Consider the following 13,793-nt stretch of genomic DNA (forward strand, 5'->3'; position numbering starts at 1 on the left):
CTAAGAGGAAGATCAATACCATACTTTCCTCCCCCACGCTGTCTTTTATCCTAAAATACTCCCCAGTTTAAACAGATAAGTTTACAGTCATTTTTTTTGGGCCTTTTCCCAAGCCACAGGAATACAGAGGCACTGGGGTGTGATGTGTAGAGCATCACTGCTTTTTAATTGAAGCTGGGAAGCGCTGAATATTGCTTTTACCTGGAACTACAAAGGTAATTAAAATAGCTGGAACATCAGGTTAATTAGAACCCCCTCTCTGACGTAGGAAGACTGTTACTGAGTCCAGATGATCAAATTCCTCTTTTAAGATCATCCACGTAAAACACTTTTTTTTTTTTATAGAAGGGCATTTGGTACTTTTTGCTTAAAAAAAAAAAAAAAAAGCGTTCAAATCCTTACAAAGTGCTTCTGGACTCAAAAGAGATGTTTGTGCATGCTGATTCTTCGCGCAAGCTAACAATTGTATTTCTGTAAAATTCTGTTTCCTTAAAGTATTACATACCCCCACGCCCTCCCACCACCCCCAAACGCTCCTCTTTGTTTTAAGGCTGCAACAGAGTTAGTTTGAGGATTATCTTCAGCACAGAGCAAGACCAGTGTCAAGGGCCTGATGAGCACATGGGAGGCCATTATTGACGAGTTATCATGTAATGACCTTACGGAGGCATGCATCCTGCCCTTCTCCTCCTGCCTTTGAGGACTGACGTATCCTTGGCTTCTCAGAGGTTTCATGGCACTTTCAAAAACTATCCTATTCATTATTCTTTAATGTCTGCCAGACTCCTTATACCAAGGACTTCCCTGACCAGCAACAACAACAAGCCTAGCGAAGACTTTCTAGAAATCTCCTTTAGATTTGAGACATAAGTCAGGGACATTGTGTACTGAAATGAGCAAAATGACTACCAAGACCTCCAGGACAATGAAGCAACCTTAAGCAACCAGAGGGCAGAAGGTGCAGCTCTCCTACTCCAGCAATCCACATTAAGAGTAGCCACCTGTCTCTTTTCTCTCCACTGCTAAATGAAATTCACTGTTATTCTTGTAGTTTAGATAGTACTGGAATAGCAGCATCTTTAAAATACATGTGTTCTCCAGAGACGTTCACCACTAAATCTTCTTTGTCTCTATTTCACTAATTAACACTGATACAACAGATGAAGTCATCCATGGGTTTGTGTTCTGCTTTATTGGTGCTTAAGCCACATGTTGATATTAATCTTTTGGAACCAAAACACACCAATAAGCAAGACCGAATATATTTCAGCTCATCTTAGAGCAGCAGTTCTCAGTCCCTAACAGGGCAGGGTAATACCTCTTGGGGGATGAGAAAAGCCTCCTAAACACAGCTCCCACTCTGTCCATCTCCACCACTGAATGTTTTCTCCATTCTGGCAGCCATGAAAGGATAGTGGTATTTATTTTGTGTCAGTAGGAACATGGGGGATGAGATAGGGTGGAAGGGACAGGGTTGAAAGGCAATGGCTGCTTGCACGGTGATGACTATCTGACTGGATTAGATTGATTCGATTAATTCTCTTCCTCATCCCTGGGCGACAGTTGGCTGAACTATTCCAGCCAGCAGGACTTGTTCAATCATGACAGAACTACAGATAAGGCTGCTTTTTCTCTTCTTGGGTCTCCCAGACCCACCAGCTCAGGTGAGGCCAGTTTTAACCCGAGCTGTGACAAGCTGGGTTGGGAGGGAGATAAGATCTCTGCAAAGTTAGAAGTGGCACAGAGACCAGGGTAATCATGCCTGGGAGAGGGACAGGTTCTGGTTACCATCATCAGGAGCAAGCTTGGGTCAAGGGGTGCTGCAACCCCCCACTGGAAGGTATTTGCAGGGTTTGGTAGGGGACAAGGTCAGCTTTGGTGGAGCTCGTTCTCAGGAGGACAGAAGAGAAAACAAAGCACAGAGCATTTCGCTCTGTGGAAGCCAAGGGGCTGCAGGCAGGTGCAGAACAAGAGCACCAACATGGGAGCAGAAAACCAGCAAGACAGAGTCCAAAGTCCTACAGCAAATAGGAAGGGGGAGGTGAGCAACATGTAAAACGGGCAAGATGCTAACTTTGAAAGTCCCATTACATGTCTGGCTGTGGCAGGCATGCATTTGCAGTACTGGCTTGCAAGGGGATGCTCTTTAATCCATTTGTACCATGCAATGAACATTCATACCCTATCCAAATGCTCCTTCCCCATTGCCTACTTAAAATCCATTTATTTCCCTAATAGACAGGAAGAGTTTGAAAATATTCCTCTGGTGCGAATCCAGCAAATCCTGTTCTTCCTCCTGCTATTTTGATCACGAGGACAAAGCAGTAGGGACAGGCCTGTGACAGCTACTTCCTCTTGTGACGTGGGGCACACATGTTGCACAAGGCTGTGCCAATGACATTTTTTTCCCCACTCTTTCACTCCTACTGCCCAGTAAATCTGCTTCTGAGATAAACAGCAGAAGTATTGTTATAGAAACCTGTCTCAGTACCAGAGTGATACAGAAGTCAGTGGAACACCTATTTTTCTTCATAAGTCTTTCCATCTTTATGTCCAATCCAAATTAAATAAATAAAATGGAAAAAAAAAAAAGCCCACCTTGAAAATAATGAAGTCTCTCTTAACCAGTTCAGCTGGCGTCTCCAAAGAACTGGAAATAGTTAAATTGGTATTTATGCAATTCATCCTGACTCTGCAGTCTACCATCACCCAAAGAAAACTTCCCCTTAGAGAAGAGGGGAAGTTTATCTAAGCTGCAGTCTTTGATAACCTCGGTTCAGTCCTGAGGCAATACAGATGCCAATTATATGATACACGTACCATACATCTTTAAATTCTCTGTAAAACAATCCCTAAGAAATAATTGTTACTGACATTCTAATCAGGCATTGGAAGCACAGCTGACATGTTTCCTCACCTGTTGGCATGAAATTAAACTTTTGGTGTGTTTGCTAATAGGTTAATTCCTCTGTGTGTATTAGGTATGGTACAACAGTTGTGGATTTACCCAAGTCTGTAAGTCTTTAATTCCCTTACTGAACACCAGTTTGCCTACATTGCTTCCACATCACCTGAAGTTTTAAAGCAAATGCTCATCTCCCTCCTCTTCTTCATTTTACATTAGGGCTGCCTTTGACCCTCTGGGTTTTTAGTAAATTCTTTGTGCCAATAAATATTATGCAATCTCTTGTCCTTTGTACAAAAACCTAAACAAATAAAAATTCTAATTTCACTCTAAAGGAAAGGGATTTTTTAAATAAATCTGAATAATTTTCATAAGGCAGAAAACATTTAGTCTTTCAAGCTGTAGAGTCTGATCATCAGAAGACTAAGGCAACAGAAAACAGTTGAGGCATTTTTTATAATACAACTGAAGAGGTTCTTCAAACCCTGCTATCCAAATCAAGTCGACTTCCCAGTTTTAAAAAGTACCATTTTGCTTAATCTATTAATTGTGTCAACAAGTCTGTTGTATATCTCAATTAACTCATCTCCACATTAATGTCACCCTTGCTACCGTGGATGTCGTCAGTCTATATCGCAGTACCCCTCCCCAAGGTGGCATCATAACCTCTTTTAGTATGCCCTGAGAACATAAGCACTAACCAGAATTTCAGCTTTTGCACCTGACTTAACTTACAACAAACTTTAATGAAACAGCACTCTTCATAGAACTGTCTCTAAACCACTAAATCTTCCTATGATCATCATAAGGAGTGGTAGTCTACAAAATACTTTTTGTTAGAAAAAAATATTAATAGAGCATTAAACCTACCTCCATGAAACTAGCAGACACATGGAAAAAAATGTACAGCCATGCTCCCAGTTCTCTCCAATTTTTTCTAAAGAGAACACTCAAAATATCCACCTTAATGAATTCAAAAGGACTTTGAACTTTGTCAGAACATTAGTCTGAAGAGCGAGCTTACCATGCTAACCTAAGACCTACACAGATAATTAACTGTAAGACAACCCTATTCTAAAGAAAATTTCTCAAACTTCCCCTTCTAGCAGCATGCCAACTTTGTTAAAGTCATCGCAGTTGTAAAACTCTATAAACCAGGAACCTGACCATGCCTGAGGAATAAATGCAGGACCTGACAACATATCTCCACAGCCGCCAGCTTGGATCCCACAAACGCTCACCCAAGGAGGTGTATGATCATGGTTTGCACCTTCTTCCCTCCTTGAAACCAAACTTGTGAAAGCAAGTAATCACCATTTCCCAGAGCGAACTCACAAGTAAATCAATATGGGACAGCAACACCCAGATGCCAGTAGGAGAGCGCTTTTCACAAAAAAATATTCCACCCCTGGTCTCTTAATCCTGTTACTCAAGACAGACATAAACCTTCAACATGAGCCTGGAAATAAATGTTCATAACTCTACTGGTTACTTGAAAAACATGGGTTCACTAGAGCTACAAGGTTTATATCGCATTATAACTTTCCCCACTACCTGCCACACACTGAACATTGCTTCTACTATGGACAACCCAACTCTCTGTCACCAACCTCAACGTTTCTTCTTAGCGATTGCTGAAACAATGGAAGCCTCGCATGAAAGTTACACTGACTATAAGAAGAGAGACTGAGGTTTTACTTTAGCACACTTTTATGCAGATGACTACCTCGAAGGGAGGCACAGGAGAGATCCACATTAGGAAGCTTCCCATACTATGACTCTGAATAAAAGAATAGGCATAGTATCATGGAAAGAATTTGGGGACTTTGGACAAAGGAATTACTTCATTTAAAGCTTCATGATGTTAGTGTTTGGGGTTTTTCATTGCATTCAAGGTAGCAGAATTTTTATAGTCTTTGAAGAGAAAGAACTTTTCTTTAAGGGAACACCTGGCGCCATCCTCGATTTCCTTCATCAGCAGAAATTATATTTGCCAAGTGCTTATGCAAAAAGGGAGGTAATAGTAATAGAGCTGCATAAAAGAGATCATCAACATATAGTAGGCTTTCTAAAAAAAGTCCCTCCTATTGTTACACATGGGATATCTGATCTGGGAACTGCTGTAGCATAAAGCTCTAAGGTAAAGCCATGCTAGGCAACTGAAGAAATAACACAGTGACAAACACCAACAGAAAACACAGCTATATTCCAAAGGAGTCTGTTAAAAATGACACAAGCTCATTCACACTTTGAAATCTAATCATTTGGTTCATTCCCTCCATTCTATTTCAGCCAGGATATCTGTAAGACATTTACCCACTGTTAAATTGGTAGCCGCCTTTGAGCAAAATTGATCATAGTCATGACTACTACTTCTCTTTTATCATTCAGGGAACAAGTAATTCTGAACTGTATTATGGTAGGCTTTCTGATTTGAATTTTGTTTTCTGGTTCTCTTTGCTTTTCGTCTGCTGTCATTTCTTTTCCTGGGGATATATTTTGCCACTTGGGAAGTTCTGAGAAGATAAAATACTGTGCGATTAAAAATTCTTAACTGTCCAAAGCATGTGTGTTTGCATTGTGGAGGCTCTGTATTTATTCTCTGTCTCCCTGGAAAAGCTCCTAGCTTTTTTCTTTCTAGCTCATCTCTGGCACTTCATTTGTAACATACTACAGGCTTCCAAAGACAGATGCGACACGAAAAGAAAAAAGGAGAGAGAAAATGCTGAGTTCATCACCATAAATTATTGATGTTTCTTCTACTTAACTTACTCATCAGGATTCATTGTTAATGAGGTGTGGATTTTAGCTTTAAATTTGCCATGTAGCACTGCAGGCATTCAATTTGAAGCACTGCATTAAAGAGGATTTCTCCCAATGTGAGTCTCCAGATCTTTCTGGTTCCATTTTCTGCAGTAGGTCTCTGCAACTGCGACTTGGCAGGCACTGGTGGTATTTATCCACAGCACAGAATGCAATAGGAAACAAAAAGACAAGAGGAAGATTTTTATTATGTAATTGATAAAATACAGAAACAGATGCTGTGCGATTGCTCTGGAATTAGTTGATTTATTTAAAGGGTTAATTGACTCATTGTATTCCTATGGGGTAAACTGGAATTCAGATGAATTGCAGTGATCCAGTGTCTGGGAGCACCAGGAAATCTGCCAACATGTATTACTGAATTTCCATCCTCCGGTTTGCAGCTACGTTAAATTAGGGTCAGATGGTGCTGTTATTGTCGTTCCCGATGCTGGACTCCTACTGCCTTTAACAGAAACAGAAGCCGGCTCGTAGGCTGGGGTCAGTGCTGAGATATTCTCAGTTAAACAGCCAAAATGAAAACTGGAAGGGAGGTGGGACTAAACTGGCTTGGGTTTACCCCAGAGGATGTTTCCACCAAAGCATGCTAAAAAAAAAATAATAAAAATAATGGGATGACAAATTGATTCATTTTGGGTTTTTTCCATAGGGCTCCAGCAGTGGCCTGACCATCTGAACTGAAACCAGCAGGAGCTTTATCAGTGACCGCGGGAGGATCAGACATAAACCAGTGAGACATCCTTTTGAAAACTCCACTTGGCCCTTTGTGCCACGAGGGTCCTCAGGACTGAACGTCACTTACAGGACTCCACACAGTGCCCACATGCCTTCTGATACACGCAGCGACCCCAGCCATCTGTGCAGGACAAACAGCCCAAGGCTGAGGGGCTGAGGTTCAAAATCCTGGTCCATCGCCTGCTTCCTGTGGGACTCTGGGAAACCTGCGTTGTCTGACTGTGCTGCAGCCCTTTATCTGTAAATTAATACGAGCAGTTCGCTGCCTTAAAGATCTATTGCAGGGATAAATACATTATAGCTTATACAATGGGTACAAGATCAAATGAGTAGCTAAGACAGGCAGACATGAACATCCTGGGGGTTTTTTCATCCTAAATCAGGCAAACTAGCAATTAAAGTGGCCTTTTTCTGCTACACAGTAAAATGGAGTAGGGGAAAAAAAAAAAAAGGAAAGGAAAGGAAAAAAAAAAAACACTTAAAGAGCTGCTCCTAAAAATATAAAATGTATTTTAATTATGAAGGGGAATTAATTTTAGATTGACTGAGGAAAATCTCATGGGGCATCCAGCCAACCCATCCATCTCCTATCACCAGAGAATTTCAGCTTTCCAAACAGACCCATAACATTCCACTTCTCAGGATCTTCTCTGAATACTGAGCTTATTATCTTGCGACTCCTTCATTATCTGTCACTGTCATAAAAAAGCAGCATATACTCCTAAGGAAATTAAATGCTGGAGAAAAAAACGTATTAGGCTATCTAATCACCCTTCCCCTCCCCTTTCCGGGGTTTCTCCCGACCGTATCGTCTTTGCCCTTCAGCCACACGCAAAAGCTCTTCAGCTTTGCCTCTGCTCTTTCCATTTTTGCCCCTCTGTTTCCTGCCACTTCATTTCTTAAATTTAAAATACGTAGCAATGTCTGAATGCAGCTGTCTTGGACAGTGTCAGGTGAGTGGGGACATGATGCCATCCAGACAGTGTATGGTCACAGCGAGCTGACGTGGTTGAGTGCTCTTCACCTCGGTCTCCTCCTTGGCCAACTGATTAAAACTCACAGACAGGCAAACTCAAAACCCCCACGTATGGCTCCTTGGTGCTCTGCCCCACTGCGGATGCCAACGCTCAGGCTGAGGCTGTGCCCAGTCTTGCTTGGAGCAGTGGGACCTTGTGGCTGCAGCGTTGGAGAGCTTTGGGAGAGTGAGTCGTACCCCCGGTTTTGCCACTGGCCTAGAAGATGCCTTTGAGCAGATCTCTCCAACCCAGTATCTCCTCCTGCAAAAGGAGGACATGTCCTTCATCACTGGGCACTGTATGAAGTACTAGCTGCTGATAGCAATGGTAACACTCATAGCACAACACCACCCACTGCAGTTCTGATAACTTCTTCATATCTGGAAAATGCCCTGATTGACCTCAGTTTCCTCTTATTTTCCACAGTACCAGTGTTTGCATTGCTTGTTTCAGTTCAGGCATCTCCCTGTATTCCAAACCATCTCGAACTCTACTGCTGCCTTCACCTGCATCCCCACCTCCTGCTGTTTCACCAGCTGCTCCATGTGTAGCACTGCTCCAACAGCCACCACATTAATGGGCAGAAATTTCGCTTATTTTTTCTTTTGTAATACATCTGAGAGCTCATATCGTCCAGTGGCGTTCTCCTCCTGCAGCCTCATCCCTTCACCATGTTGCATTGTCCCCAGGGACCTCTCCACACTGCTTGGGTACTGTATAGTGCCCTGTGCTGAATGCTTATGGTGCTTTCTAATGGAAAATGATTTTAAAAATGTAAATTGAGAGATTCCTTGAACAGCAGACTGGGAGAGCTTAAACTACTTTTTATTAAAAATATTTTTTAAAATATTATTATATTAAAAATTTCAGCAGCTGCAGTTATCAGCAGCAATGGGAAAAAAGAAAGAAATCAAAACCATTAGCATACTTTCTCACTGAAAGAATAATGTCATTTTAAAACACTGCTATGGAGAGTATAGGGATCTTCCTTTACTAGAAAAGATGACTGGATTTTAAAACAAAAGAAAAACACCTGAAAATAAAATCAACTAAATCAAAACAAAAGAACTAGGGGGAAAACGCACTAAGAAGTAGAACTTCAAATACCTTCTAAAAAGTTGCATTAGATGACCTCGAAAGATTGAGCTAAACTAGACCAACTCCAGCTGTGGGGTAGGTACTGAGAGCTGAGGATCCGGCCCAGAACATCTCAGCTTTCTGACAAAATTGTAGTCAGACTAGAAAAGGACAGATTACTCAGTCCTTCTCAATAACACATGAAATCCTTCACAAAGGGTCATAACAGGCCCCATGTGAAAAACATGAGGTGTTGAAGGTGCCGACTAGTGAGTGGGACCCTGTGCTTTTTTCCTCTTCCAACACAGGGCTGCTGATGTGCCTCGTAGCTCAAAAAGCAAAGAAGCACATTTTGCCCACCCCCAAAACAACAAATCTGCTGCCAGTGGCTGGCTCAAGGAGGGACCAGAGGTGTTGAAAATAAGCTTTGGGCTCTCGCATCACTCTGATGTGAGTTGAAAAACATGGGATATGTGGGGATAGTTTTTATGGATATCCTAGGCTTGGTTAAATACATATTTTTTAAAATACATTAATTAGGTATTTATTAAATATTTAAGAAATGCAGATTTAGGGCACAGTCATGCAATGATTGATTAGGTTAAAAAAAGTTTGCTCTGTGGATGGGATGGATTATAATTTCTCATTTCAGGATCCCCTGCTTTTGCTTTTTCTTTTTTTTTTTAAGCACTATTTACAGGGATTCTGTTCAAAGTAGGACAATATGACTTTGATCATGCATGGCCAATGCTAAATTCCTCTACTTTTAAATACTTTATAATTATTTGTGGTTCTGCTCCAGAGTTGTTGTCCAGTCTCCTAAAATCTGCTGATCCTCTCTTAAGAGTATTCTAATTTATTAATGTGAACAGACCTTGTAAATTCACACTTAGTGATTATTAATTTCCCTTCTGCTACAGACACTTCTATCTAGGGTGTCTCATTTGAAGAGGAGTTTGTTGTTTGTTTTTTTTTTTTAAATCTCCATTCATCTCATAATATTAAACTGTTGTCTTTGCCATGCAAGGGCGGCTGTCAAAACAGCCGAATCTTGCTATAAGGGGGCTCAGAGTTTATGTCATAGAACTGACAAGCTCCAACACAGTTCCCTGGAACAAGAACATGCAGCAAAAAAGTAGATCGAGCTGTACGATATTGGCTGGCTATGGAAAATGTATAAATACTGATATAGCAGGTCGAGCAATATGAAGGGGAACTGTGATCAGAAGTTGCAGAAAGCTGCTTTAGAGTCAAAATCCTACTTAGGTAATGAATATGCTGCAGTCATACCCTCCTGCTCTCACTCTCATTCAGTTATCCCTGGCTGTCAAACAAAATAAATGGCACATCTCTTGTGAAATCACATCTATATTAACTTCAATATTTTTTCACCATTTTCAAATTGTCTTTTATATATATAGCTCTTTAATTAGACATCCTGACATCACGGCAACAGATGAAACTGTTGGATGGGTTCTGAGACTCCTGCTGCTTATGTCAGTGTCATTTCGGTTTCCTCAAACCCTTTTTTACAATCAACTTCTTGGATTGTCTTTCTGAGACTCCCTGCTACCAAAGCATTCATCCTTAACACTACTCGCCAAGTAAAATAAACCTAGGGTGATATTGCAGCTACTACGTCATGCTTGTAGTCTTGCAGTTATGGCTGACACTGCTCCCAAAATGGAAAGCATGTTTAGAAATTTTTTAGAAAACAGAAAAATCTGTCAAAATAGGTTCCATATTCTTTTTTTTTTTTTCGTGAGAAATATGCATAAAAAAAGGACTGCTCAGTTCTCAAAATGACAAACCACAATTAAAAATATATCGCCTCCGCATTGCTCCAGATGACAGGGGATAGAAGAAGGAAAGAAATAAACCAAAAAAGAAAAATTGCTAGCCGTTAGCATTTCAATTTTAAACGATAAAGTATATCTATAAAAAAAATTATTTCTCAAAAAGACAATTTCCAAGGAGAAAATTTTCCAAAGGAAAACCCAGTTATATCACTTTCTTCCTGAGCCAGTTTTTGCCCTTTGCTTACTGTAATCTTCTACTATACTGTGGCCATCTTAAATTGTAATACGCCTACAGCAGAGATTTGCTTTGTCCTGATTGTCCTACAGACACAATGCTGAATATAAAAATATACAGCAATAGCAGCTTGGTGGTCACGTGTGTTATGAAATGTCATCTCTTTTACTGAGACAGAGGGGACCAGAAATGAAAGATCATCATGGAAAGCAAAGCCCTGAGTCTAGGAAACCTGAAGGGCCAGTGTAGCTTAAAGTCATCAAACAATTTTTTGGTTAGGGGTTTTGTTTTTTTTTTCAGATTTTTTTTGCAAGCCAGCGGTAATCACATAGTTTTGCATCATTAAATCAGTCCTTTCAGAGCCAAAATAACTCATAAAGGACTTAAAGGCCACAATTTTGTTTGACGAATTCTCAGCAAGGAGAGCAAAGGTCAGAAGCAGACAGTTTGCTTTGCTGCTCTTGTTGCTTTTTTTGATGACAGAACAGAAAAGTCCTGTTGAATTTCATGACTGAATGAATACATAAATCAATGTAATACTATATTCCAATGAAATACTATATGAAGCTAAAAACAAAGTAAGTGCCAATGTTAAGCTCATCTCTGGCCTGCCTTGTCTTCCTCTCTGCTTCCTAAAAGAACTCATTACCTAGTATTTATTTACAAGATCGGAGGGAAAAAAAAACTTGGAAAAATAAAGGCTTTGTGCTCAGATTTCAGGCATGAAATGGTGTCCCACTGTGTCATTTTGGATTTGCCATTTAAAGGCTTACAGTGCGTTTGCTTGAACAGTCCCTTTTTTTAAGAAAAGGAATTTAGTTCTTTGGAATCTGACAGTCTCAGAAGGGCTGCTCAGATGTTTTTATTAATTAGTTAATATTTGTGCAATGCTTAAAGTATCAAGCGCTATATAAATGTTAAGCTATGGAATTTGGTCCTACAATTAAATGGAAATTATAAACAATGAAAAATTCATATTTATATATTTGCTAGGAATTTACATGAGCATGACATATTTGATAGCTTAGCAGAGAGCTCCTAATCTATCCAAAGCCATATAAAGTTTAGGGATATGGCCAACAGCCTATTTAAATAACAAAGCAAAAGTCATATTTTCCCCTGTGTTTCCATGTTAGCCTTTAAGGCTCCAATTAAAAGCAATTTAAGAACAGAACTTTCACATATGATTTTCCCATGCAGTTGCCATCTACTAGACCTATTACACACACAAAATAAAAATTTGCCCCTGAAATCACATGAACTGTGCAAATTAAAAAAAAAAAAAGCACACATTCGGGTTCAGCTTAAAACCAACAGCCTTGAAAGCTCCCAGCTCATCCGTTGACATTACAAAAGATAAAAGTACCAGAGAAATAGCAGAAAATGCTGAGTGCCTTGTTACTTTTCCTGGCTTTTTCTTCTACATATGAATGTCAGACTGTTAATGAAAAGACTCTTAATGAATCAACACTCTCACAACAGTGTCACTAATGAACTACTGGTAGCTGGAAATGGAGACTAAAAATACTATGGCTCCCTTTAGTGCAGAGTTATCTTATCAATATGCTGTAGCCAGAACTGTTAGGCTGAAAAATGCATTTACTTAAGAAAATAACATAACGAAGCAGAACTACGGTAACAACAATACTTCTGTTGCCAGAACACACTTGTAGTTGGTGGGTGGCTTGTATAACTTGAACACTTAATTAAGTGTATTTTTCCAATAAATACATTGTAGGACATTAATTTTTACTGATGGCTAAATATCTGCTAAGTAGCTATCCTGTCTCTTAGGCAACCAGGCTAGATTTTAATAACTTGCAGGACAAAAGAGCAACAGGCGCATAGAGTCTGGTGAGGATGTCAGCATTTCCATTATAAACCCCATTTAGCACTGGGGAGGGTACTCTAATTTGAACATTAAAACATGCTGGGGATAGCTTTTATCCAGGAGTGATTTTCTGTTTTTCTAATAAGTGCCATTTGCATCCATTTGGAAGAATCTTAAATGCAGAGAGCTTGCAGGGGGAGGAAAAAAGCTTAAACAAAGAATAAAAAAAAAAAGAAGAAAGCCCTAAAACAGAGTGGGCTTCAGGGTTTAAATGCAGTATTGAGCCTTAATGTTTGACTCGGAGAGGCTGATGCTAGTAACTATGAAGCTGATCAAGGATGGGCCCAAGGTCACCTGGGACCTTCAGGACACACGTCTGTGCTATACAGTCTGGCGATGCTGATTGACAGCAATGCCACTGAAGTCAAGTAACAAGAGGCACAACATGCTACTCATGTGATGGTGGGAAAAGGTGGTCCTTTGGAAGCAGAAAATTAAGTCAAATCCCTGGTAAATCTGTAAATCCTAAGGATAGGATACTCTCTCTTTGGAGGAGTTTGTGTGTTAAGTTCCACTGTTGTAGGCACTTTCTAATTCCAGCTCCCCATAAATTTAAAATAGCCTTCGCTTCCTTTCCTAAATATATTTGTAGGAGTTTTATATGTGTTCTGGATCAGCTATGAATCAACCGCTCTATGTAAGAGCATTTCAGGTATGGATGAAAATGATTCTTATATATTCAGTAGTTTGATGTATATTTTAAGCTTATAAATTTGTTTGTAACAAAATCTATTTTATAACTAAACTACATTATTACTAGAACCAGGCCAATAATATGTTTTAAAGCTATCTGGATACAAGTTTACATTAGTGGCTCAGTCACCATCCACATCTGTAAAAAATAAAACAATAAAAAATAAATAATGCATACAGGAACTGTTGTCAAAATTCATTCAGGCAGTTACATTTTATACACAATTCATTTCCAATGTTTTAAATACTGAAATATTGATTTATGTTGTCAAGGCATCCTAAACTTCCATAGAAAAAGGCTTCAGAGACCTTACAGACTTTTAAGTAACTTCAAAATAGTGCAGATAGAGTGCCTTCTGTCCAGATGTTCTTATTTTCAGCTATTGCTTTTTTGTTTGGTTTTTTTTTTTTGGACTAACCTATACTTCTAGCTTTTTCTACATAGCCTTTACCATGCTGTCCCAGGCACTCTGTATTTCTTCAGAAGTGAAGCAGAGAGGAGTCACATCTGAAATTACAAGGCCAAACAGTCACTTGTCACCAGATCTGTGCTCGGAGAGGTCACAAGAGTTTTCTAAGTAACGTTTATTCAAAATTTCCTACTCTTTCTCAAAAAGGC

This window comes from Numenius arquata, chromosome 5 (assembly GCF_964106895.1).
Source record: "Numenius arquata chromosome 5, bNumArq3.hap1.1, whole genome shotgun sequence".
NCBI lineage: Eukaryota > Metazoa > Chordata > Aves > Charadriiformes > Scolopacidae > Numenius > Numenius arquata.